A 10,981-nucleotide genomic window follows, 5' to 3' on the forward strand; every position below is an offset into this window, starting at 1 on the left:
TTTTTTTGGTCACTGTCTGACTAATTCTTCAACTGAATCAGTCCTTTAAAGCTGCACTTTGTAAATTTGGCAAATTTGGGGAATTGGCGACCCCTCTGGTGGAAATATGTAACTGCACAAAACGTGCAGAGGAACAATTAGTAACATTAATCTGAGCTGCTCTTTTTCATAACTAAGGGGAAAGTTCACCACAGATAACTGATAGCTAACTAAAATTACTATTCATATGACAGCTGGGTAGCACATATGTTCATTAGTTTTTAAGCCTCCACTCAGTCAGATATCTATTAGCCAAGAATATTTTATGTTGTTTGCATTAACGAAAGGAGACAGACGGTAGCTCTGGAAATGATCTGAGATTAATGGCTAGCCTGGTTTATCAAACAATAGAGGAGATGAAGCAAATAAAAGACACCATTACAACTTCACAATTACAAGGGTACTTTGACAAGGGTCAAAGTACAAGGGTAACATTAAATTCCACAATCTGGCTGGCTACTTTCAGTGGCTAGTTAGCAAACAACCAACATATCTTACCTGTCCAGCAATAAAAAAACAATTCAACATCACTCCTGAGTCCCTTCAGGTCACAGAGCTGTCCTGAAAGGCCAAGCAGTCAGGATTTGTTGAGCATTTCAGGTGATTCAAATGATTGTGTGATGTATCCACATAATAAATGCTGGCTATTACAGTGAGAGAACACTAATAAACAGAAACATGAAAATTATGCAAAATCATGAACATATTTTGTCACATTTCTTTATTCAACATGGTGGAAGTCGCCCTAGTAAGGAACATGTTACAGCATCAGTGGAATTAATGAATGAGAATGAATGATTATTTTTACATCTTCATAACAAAAGGTGTTACTCGTTTAGTGGAGCGGTTTTATATAGATATATATTATAGATATAAACCTGCAGAAAACTCATTATATCCTAGTACACATTAGCTAGCCTTAGCTCACCTCGTTGGGTAACTTGTCATGGCATCCTTTTGTAGTCATGCAGGGAATTCTTAAGGAAAAGCTTGTAGCCCTTGTCAAACGTCCTCCTTTCTGAAAGTGAAACTGCTCTACCATATGGAATATTTAGGTAAATACCTTATTGAAGACATAAGTCCTCTATATTCTAATTTGTAAATGCTGCCACTGCTGTAATGTTTTCCCCCCTATGATGTTTCCCTCCACTGCATTGAATATGATGGCAATAAAAGTGACTATTCTGTTAAATCAATAACAAAAGACATATTAAATGCTAGTTTTAGGCCAGAATGTCCCTTTGAAAAATTAAAAAGTAACTGTCCTTGTCCTCACTGCGTGGACGAATGTCTCACCTTAATGTGAGATCATTAGCAATCACGTATCATTCCAATGAAGCGTTTTGCTTTTGATCACATTGGCTCTACCTTTTGATGATACATGTCAAATCAAGAAATAAGCATCTGTTTTTAACTTCTCCAAAACGTGAAACTCCCTTCTCTTGTTTTCCCAAGTCTCCCTGTCCCACACCGACTGCTTCCCTTACTTCCATCACTCTCTTCCTCTCTCTCCCTTGCATTTGCCAGAAGGAGAATTCTCTTTGATCTCCCATCTCCCCTCCTCCTCCTCCTCCTCCTCCTCCTCTATGCCCCTCTGTACCCCCTCCTTTACCAACTTTTAATTAGACTCAAGCTGCGGGAGTGCAGGACCCATCGCTTCCAGTTGACTCCAGGTAGGCAGGCATGAACATGGCCAGCAGCTACACGCCACGTCCCCTGCATGTTAGCTCGCTTTCTTCTCCAATGTGCAGAGGGATTTACACCATAGAAGGAAACGAGTTCCCACCACTAATGGCACCAGGTGCAGCCTCCCTTTTTCTTTTCCTTTTTTCTGGCCATCAACAATGGTAGGGAGTTTAATTCACATACACCATATATCCAAAGGTATCCAGACACCCCTTCTAATTATTTAATTCAGCTGCACCCATTGCTGACACATGTGCTCAGTTCTTCACACATGACTTGTATGATCTCCATAGAAAAGTATTGTCATCAGAATGCAACAGTCTGGAGTAGCTACACATTAGCCTAAGGTCATTATGCCAAGCGTTAGCTACAGGGACTATAATGCTTCCTCACCTATTGCATTCTGAGTGATGGAACTCCATCCAAAACCATTAGGATGAGTTGGAGGGGTGTTGGTGATCCAGAACAGATCATCCAACATCAGTACCTGACTTCACTATTGCCCTGCTGGCTGAATGCAAACAAATCCTCACAGCAATGTTCCAACATCTAGTGTAAAGCCTTTCCAGAAGTGTGGAGGCTATATTACTCCCTCGTAATACCCCTGATTTCAGAAGAAACACTGGGTGAGCAGGCATCTACAGACTTTTTGACAAAACAAATGACAATATTTTTCATACACTAAAACAAGGCAGTCCAGTCTGATCCACAGAGGGCCACTGTGGCTGTGGGGTTTCATTCCAACAAAGCTGAAGCACACCTGAGTGTTGTTTGAGTTGTTTGGAGATTGAGACCAATTGAATAAAGTGGAATCGGGTGTTTGAAATGAAAATCCGCTGCCACACCGGCCCTTTGCCCTTTAAGTCTGGACACTGCTGTACTAAAGTATAGTTGAGAGAAAAGGAAGTTACTTTCTACCCAGGTCACTTTTGTTCAAATTCTTTTTTACGTTGAAGTTAAAGCCTTTTTCAGGTTTTATTTCATTCTGTTCTGTTGCTTCAGCAATGTTCACATCTCACACACTTGATCTTTCGCACTTTATTGTGGACCAAAAGGATCCCAAACAGAGAAAATTAGCACCTAACACACTTCGGTTCCTATGTTAATAAATGTACCATACAAAGTTCCACTGCAATTCTATAGGTAACTCAGTGTTTGGGTTCTTTGAGCTAACGCCCTTTCATTCTTCCTGCTTTTGAGCAGCAGATTGACAGATGGAGGTTGCTGCCTGCTCCTGATTGTTGCGTTAATTGAAACATAGCACTTGACAAAAGAGCTGGTTTGATGAATTGAATCAAACCTCTCATCACTGGCACTGAACCTTGAGAGAGTGATCTCATTACTAGGCCTCAAGCATGTTGAAGTAGCCATATAGATAATAAATCTAACCTATTGCGAATGAAGGGTTTAGCCGATATGGAAGTCCAACTCCAGCCCTCCAGGACAGTTTGGTGATTTCTCTGCAATATCACACCTACCAAACCTGGTAATTAGGCCAACTGATGCATTAAACTATATGTGTTTGAACAGGGACATCATCTGGTTGCTACCTCAGTGACTGCTATGCTAGGCTAGCTGCTAATATATCATAGTATGTTACATCTATACATACACTGTGTATATTGTATTGTTTTTTGTTTGCATCCCTGGGTTGCACCATGGTCCTAGAGGAATGTTTCATTTCACTGTGTACTTGTATACGGCTGAAATGACAATAAAGCCTCTTGAACTGGAACCAAACTGTGCTGCATTATGGTACCAGAGTTGGATTCCAAACTCGCTACGTTTTGTCTTATGTAGATTTGCATTTTGTCCACTGAAGTCCAAGTTTGTCAAGGAGCTGAAATATGAACATCCGTCCTAATAGCGAGCTACCACTCCAGAAATGACATTGCTTGAAAGTAAACCTACTGTTAAATTTTAACACTACCATATTATAACACCTGCTACTCTTGATGTACTCTATTCGAGACAAAGCAACTACCACACTGGGCAAAGCTTGCTGGTTTGTGTGGAGTATTTTTTGTGTACCTGCATGTCTTATGATGTCATGTCTGATGAGCAAAATTCCTGTTAGTGTTCCTGTTAGGAAAAGTGAACGTAGGATAAAACGGATCGAGTGTGGGACCATTTTGTTAACCATGTAGCAGCGAAGATGGAGTTTCTAATATGGGCATCACGCCAACTACATAACGACAATGCAACTTCAGTGGTCTATAACGGATTTTTAGTGTATGCTTCTTAAATAATAAGTGAGGACGGAGAGGCCAGATCAGACAGAGAGGGGTAAACGAAAAATGTTTGTAAAAGTGGGTGCTGGGGGGGTGCTTTTTAGGGGCTAGACACGCCTATTGGGTGTAGTTGGCCACAGCCATGCCGTACAAAAGGGAGTACTTCCTAATCTAGCGGAACACACTCAGGCTAGCCCTGCCTTCACAATAAAAGTCCTTATTAGAACAACCCCATAGAATATATGCTAGAGAACTAACACTCTAAAACTAGCATGATGAACATGCTAGAGTACATAGGCTTCAGCTGAAATACATAATTAAATCATGAAGTAAATAAAATCAAACAAGGTAGCAGGAGTCAAATCAACAGAAATAGCAGCTTAAAGAAGAATGGAGGATGGAAAATGATATTCCATCTTTAAAAGAACAGGTAAACACATTTTGGATGAGTCAAAAAGGGAGCAATGAATTGGTGATTAGAAGTTGTTGGTGTGTTACAGATATTCGACAGTAAGTTTATTCACATTGTGATGCAGGTCACTTTTCTGCAAAATGGACCTTTTGATCCTGGTTTCGGCCCTGAGCATGGACAGGTCAATAAGGAATTAGAATTGGATTTACTGCTCAAAAAGGTAGATCGTCAGGAGTAGACTTGTTGACCACTGCTGTGGAAAGTGGGTTCATGAACCTTATGATGTACTCACCTTTGAAGTGCAAATTGCATGGGATAGTCCTGGCGTATTTCTAACTTCAGCATTTGATACAAACCTAGCACTCCATGTAATCCTACATAAGATTAATCTTAAAGCCTGTGTAGTTATTTTCACATGCAAAGCACTAAGCCAGCCACAACAGGGGATTTGCAAAGGCATTCTTGTTTACATCATTCAGTATTTTCACTTCAGAGGTGAGTACACACTTCCCACACCAGTGATCAACAACATGAAGAGTTCAGTTCCAACCCTGAGTGAATATTTTGCCTCATTTTCCAAATGTAGATATTCTTATCCTTTACAAATAGCACAAAACACAATCAGAATCCAAATTGTTAAGGTGTTCACCACCAGTTCTACCATTTCAAATATTTAAAACTGACTTTAATGTGCAGAAAGCAAACAGAAAAAGGAAAATATACTTATATATCCATGGTTCTTGTGGCTCTGTGTCCTTCCAGTAATGTAAAACTTTTCTCAGATGCTTACTGAAAACCACTTTTGTTATCCCATTCATGCCTCGGCATTATTTTTCATCATTATAAGTGGATCTTTTGTGGACAGACGCGTCTACCTATCAATTTCCACTGAAATCTATGGCTGATGGAGTTGTAGATAGCGTTTTCTCCTCACTTGGCGCTCATGAATCAAGTAGGCCTATTGACACTGTTTTCAGTGTGACATGTGTATGAGAATGTTCCTATTGCCTTAAATCATTACATGCGTGGCTGACAACTAATTTCCAACCGTCAATGAAAATAAGTGTTCATGCTGAAATGTTCATGTTACTGCAATTTTTGTATATATATATATATATATATATATATATATATATATATAGACACTGTGCAAAAGTGTCATAAAAAAACACCCTTCATTTATTTAATTTCCAGCCAAAACGACCATTAAGTTCATTTTTTAACATCAGGAAAAAAGCAGAAAACAGACCTTTAATGACAAGGAACAGAAAATTACATATAAGTATGCAAATGTAAAATAATATCACATTTTTTCAGTATTTAGTGCATCCACTCTTTGCCTTTATTACAGCTTGAATTTCAGTTTTTCAAAGAAATCTGCAGGGACATTTTTCAAAGTTCAGTCTTAGAAGTTGGTTGCATTTTCTGCTTCTCACAATCTAAGTTATCCCAACCACAACCAGTGATGTTGAGGTCTGGACTCTGGTTGGTCAGTATTTGTCCTGAAAACATCAGCAGCTTCTTTGTTTGATTTGTCATTGAGTTCAGTGGAAGGATGGACAGAAACACCTGTGGATTTTTTCAGATCTGAAGCAGCTTGATTTTCTCCTCTTTCTCAAAGATGAAAGTACTGTTTGTCTGAAGGTGACAGTGATGGTGGTCTACCAGGTTTTAGGTGTTAGGAGACCAGTTTTCTTTGTATCTTTTAAGATTCTTTTTCAACTCCAGCTTTGGAAACCCTTACAAAAAAGAAGTTTAATTCAAATGTGCTATTGATATAATTCTTCAAAGCTTAAAATAAGTGAGTATGCTTTAAGTTTAATTTTAATGCAGTTATCAGAGCTATACTAACCAAAAGTAAGTATACTTGGGTCATACTGACAAGCATACAGAAAAGTTTAAGCATATTTGGCCTATATTTGTACTTACATACATGTATATACTCATACTTATAGTTGTATACACTTGTGGCGTGTACTTGTAATTATACTTTATAAAGTGTACTGTCATAAACTAAGTAGTGGGATATACATAACGTACATAACTTGTAAACTTACAGTATACCTATTAGTTCACTTTCAGTGTAGTTCAGAGTATAGTTGCAAAAATTAAAATGTAAAGTAGTTCTATAAGTAGTACACACACACACAAACATACATGCATATATATATATATATATATGTGTAAGAAAACCTCATATCTCCAAAATGTTAACTTTACAGGAAAAGGAAAGAACCTACTTTACTTTGGAGATACAAGGTTTTCTTCTGACAACTGCAATAAATTCCTTGTCATTAACACACACTCTACACATGTATCACCAAAAAGGTTTCTTCTTTTGTCACCAGCTTGACATCGAAACAATAGCGGAACCCTTTTTGGTGCTATAGAACCATTTTCCAAAATTATAAAACCGTGTACAACACATTCCTCATCAATCTGAAGAACCATTTCACCATGCAAAGAATGCTTTAGGTATGCAAATTTTTTTTGAGTGTTCATTGTTCCTCAAAGTCTTTACTAAAAAACATTGAAGAACCATCTTTTTTAAAAGTGTAGCTGTTGATAACCACAAGTTTACTGCATTACAACACTATTCAACGTTCACATTAATGATAGATAGCAGACAACTGTCTCACCTGTCTAAGGTTCACCATCAACATGTGAAATATCTAACATCTTTATTTAATATCTATTTCACAGACACACACAAAGTAATAAAGATAAAACATAAAACCGTTTCTTAAAATGCATCTTCATAACCCAATTTCAGTTAAAAAAAATCATAAAATATAGTCTGAAGGTATGTTAGATCAACAATTTATTTCCTTTGGTTCACTTTAGGGCAGTCTACAATTTTTTGAGTTTCAGTGAAACAAATATCCTTACCAAAACGCCATATGTGCACAGTGTAATAAAAGTGAAATGTTAGTTTTACTTTAAAACTTACTTTTCCTCTGTGGAACAAGGAGTTTGATGCTTTCCATGTGTTGCATTTGCTGAGAAAAACATTAGCATCTGCAGCCAGAATGAATGAGAATGATTTAGGCTGAAATTGTAAACAAATTTTCATGATGAAATCATCGCACCATGAGAATGTAGTTGCAAAACAAATCTGCAATATGCAATATAAACCCTTAAGTTATATATCTTTCATGAGCTAGAAAATCTGCTACCCACAATATGCTGATTCCTATGACCTCCGAACTGAAAGTGTGGACCATGACTGCAGTGCTTGAGCCTTATTAACCTGTGGTAGGATGGAGGTGAAGGGTGGTGTGACAGGTCTTGGCCTGGGGTAAAAATCAACTCACATGCAGTCAATGTGGTATATACAGCACATTGAGTTACTAGTTTATTAGGCATGCCTACACTGTACCTATCTTATGAGAAACACTTCGCACTTAGATGCACCTGGTATGTTCGCAGTCACTGACTGTGCCCCATCTGTTGCTGCTCAATTTATCAGCCACATTCTATCCCTCTATGAATAGAAAGGGGCCACAATGATCAAATATTATTTGGGTGGGGACTGGTCTCAGTACACTGGCAGTGTCATAGTGTGTGGCGTTGATATGAGTTGCTGGGGTTTTACACAGTGTCCACTTACTGGCCAATTTATCCAACATGCCTGCATTGTTGGCCCACCTTGGTGCATCTTTTTCTCATGAATTTCCAAAAAAGTTGGTAAAAGAAATTACTGTCAAATTCAGTTTTGCACAGATTCCAGAAGATGACACGCGTGGAGGGATTCGGACCTTTATTATCACTCGGTAGAGCAGTTTTGACAGCCTTCTGTCAGCTGCACATGGTGTTAACAGCTCAGAGATGCTCTGTGGAGTAGGCAGTGAACCATTTAACGAAAGCTGAAGTTGCTGTCCCACTTTGCCATTGCAGACTGGATACCTGTGATCGCCGCTGGGGCAAACAGGACATGGTACCAACTCAATCAATACTTATTTTAAAATCATGTTTCCATCAGCATTTATCGCATTTCTCCTTTAGTGAAAAAACAGCTTTTCCACTTGATACAAACATAACATTTTTTGCAATATGTATGCATTTTTTTGAATTTCTGCATTTTCCATTCAGTTTTTTTCTCAAAACTCGCAGAAAAGAGATGGTTGAAAAATGCTTTGTGTTTGTAAACATTTCAAAATGCTTGAATGTGATGGAAAAGTTGGTATATCGGAGAAAAGAGAAATGTGATAAATGGTGATTTATTGAATAAGTGTTGATGTAACAGGAACTGCACCCTCTCACAACTGTTTGTTCCAGTGGTGTTGGCAGGGGTTCCCCGGGCAATGGCGAAGTGGGACAGTGTCTTTGGGTCTTATTAAATGGGTCACTGCCTGCTCCATCCTTCATCTCTGAACTGTTAGGGCCACACAGAATTTACATAGGGCTGTAAAAACTGCTCTTGTATACTGGTTTGTATATGTTATGCGTTGGGAGTAAGACTCGTCACATTATCTTCAGGAATTTAGGCAAAACAGTACTGATGGCAACTTTGATTTATTTGCATTTTCTTTTACTTATCTTTTGGAAATATGGTCAAAAATTACAAAGCGCTTGAATGGAAATAATCCGGTCAGTGGTGCTACAGCCATCAAAGGGTCTCAATCCAGTTGGACATTTTATACCAACATGTTAGACAGGCCACCATCATCAAAACAGCAAATGAGGTACTGTAGTTCGGAAAAACGGCATTCTATCCCTCCAGTACAGTTCCAGACACTTGCAGAACCTAGGCCAATGTGCACTCAAGCTGTTCTGGCAGCCCAACACCTTACTAAGGCACTATGATGGTTTTCTTTAAAGGGGACCTTTTATGCTCATTTTCAATGTTCACAATTTTTTGGGGTTTACTAGAATAGATTTGCATGCTTCAATGTTCCAAAAGCATTTTTTTTCACATACTGTACATCTCTATTCAAACTGTCAGTCTAAAACGCTCTGTTAGAGCTCCTATGTCTTTATGCCCCCCTTGAAATAAGCCCAGTGTGCTCTGTTTAGTCAGCTTGCCCACTCTATTCTCGTTGGTCAACTGCCAGAGCGGTTCCACCCTTACACATTCCGCCCCTGTCTTGCAGTCTGCAGACAGACCCTTCTCTCCTAAGCAGCTGTAAACATTGCTGCGGCTATTTTTCCGACAGCGTCAGTTCTGCCGTATCTGTTTGAGCCAGAGTCTGATCCTGAAAGTCAGGTCAGCGCCTTCTTGACATACAAAACTATAAAACTGAACGAACTCTTCCCGCCAGTGTGCTGCGTGAGGGCGTGCGAAGCTTGCCGGTAGGCAAGCAATAAGGATTGTGTTACTACATTGCATCATCTGTGGTTTCTGTGGGAGAGAGTTACTCCTTCTGGCTTGTACTTTGAGCTTTGTAACTTTGCAGACCATTTACATGCACTAAAGGAAAGGGGAAAACCAGAAAAGCATAATGGGTCCCCTTTAATTTTTCACCCATCTGTTAATAGTAAATGTACCTGCTAAAATGTCCTCTCAGTTTAGGTACAAGGTAGCTGTACCTAATAAACTGGACACTCAGCATTTACTTTTCCACTCTTATTTCCAGAACAGTCTTTTTTTGCATCTAACTGCATCTGAGAGGCCCACATGCCTGATAACTTCCCATTAAATTAAGTAAATCTCCTTTGAGAATGTGCCGCTTTTTCTTTGTAGTCTTCCTCCAGGCGGGAAACAACATGAAGGCAACAAGGGGATTTCAAACTCCTTAAAAAAGTTAGAAAGTTTACATGAGCATGCACTCTCAAACATAGAAATGGCATTTAAACAGGTTGCCAGAAAAAACTGCAATGTGTATAGCATGTGTAACGAATGTGTGTCATGAATGGAGTAAAACAGCCATGTCATTCACATCACACGTTTAAACGGTTTTTAAGGATCACTCCAATTTTGATTCAGTGTCTAATTAATTCCTTAAGTTCTTGTGTTTATCGCTGTGTGTGTGTTGGCAATGTGTACAGGGGGGGAATTTGTCTTTGAAGTTGCATGGAGCAGTCTCAGGAGGCCTCGAGGCCTGAGGCTGGACTAGGCAAGTGATGAGAAGAAAACTGATGCGCTGAAAGAGAATTATTCCCTTTCCCAATACAAAAGATAGTCATACCCAATATCCTCTCTTACTCCACATCCCTTGGCCACTTCGAGGACACTCACCAATGAAGAGCATTCCGTAGCGTTTCATCAGAAAGAACGGATTAGCATCCTTAGCCAGGAATGATTGGGAGGAAAACGTAAAACAAACAAGCCATGATGAAATCATCACTCCAGCCTCATCCATTATGAGACTGTGAGTGTTATTTTGAAAGTTTTAATGAAGATTGTACTGGTTTATTTGCAAAAGTGACAGAAGAGTAACAACATATGACTAATGATGCAGTTAACAAAGCAAAACATTTTCCTTCTGTTGTTTTGCTGGTGTGACCACACAAACAAATTCCAAAAACCTTAGTGCAGGACTGCCCAAAGTGTGGCTCATGAGAATGTATTATTTGGCCCACCAGACTTCATATAACTATACAATATATAACTTACATTCCTGTTTTTTTTGTGGTATTCTTGTAACAAAATATACTATTTATGCTATAAAAT

The sequence above is a fragment of the Colossoma macropomum genome, unplaced genomic scaffold (genome assembly GCF_904425465.1).
Source record: "Colossoma macropomum unplaced genomic scaffold, Colossoma_macropomum, whole genome shotgun sequence".
NCBI lineage: Eukaryota > Metazoa > Chordata > Actinopteri > Characiformes > Serrasalmidae > Colossoma > Colossoma macropomum.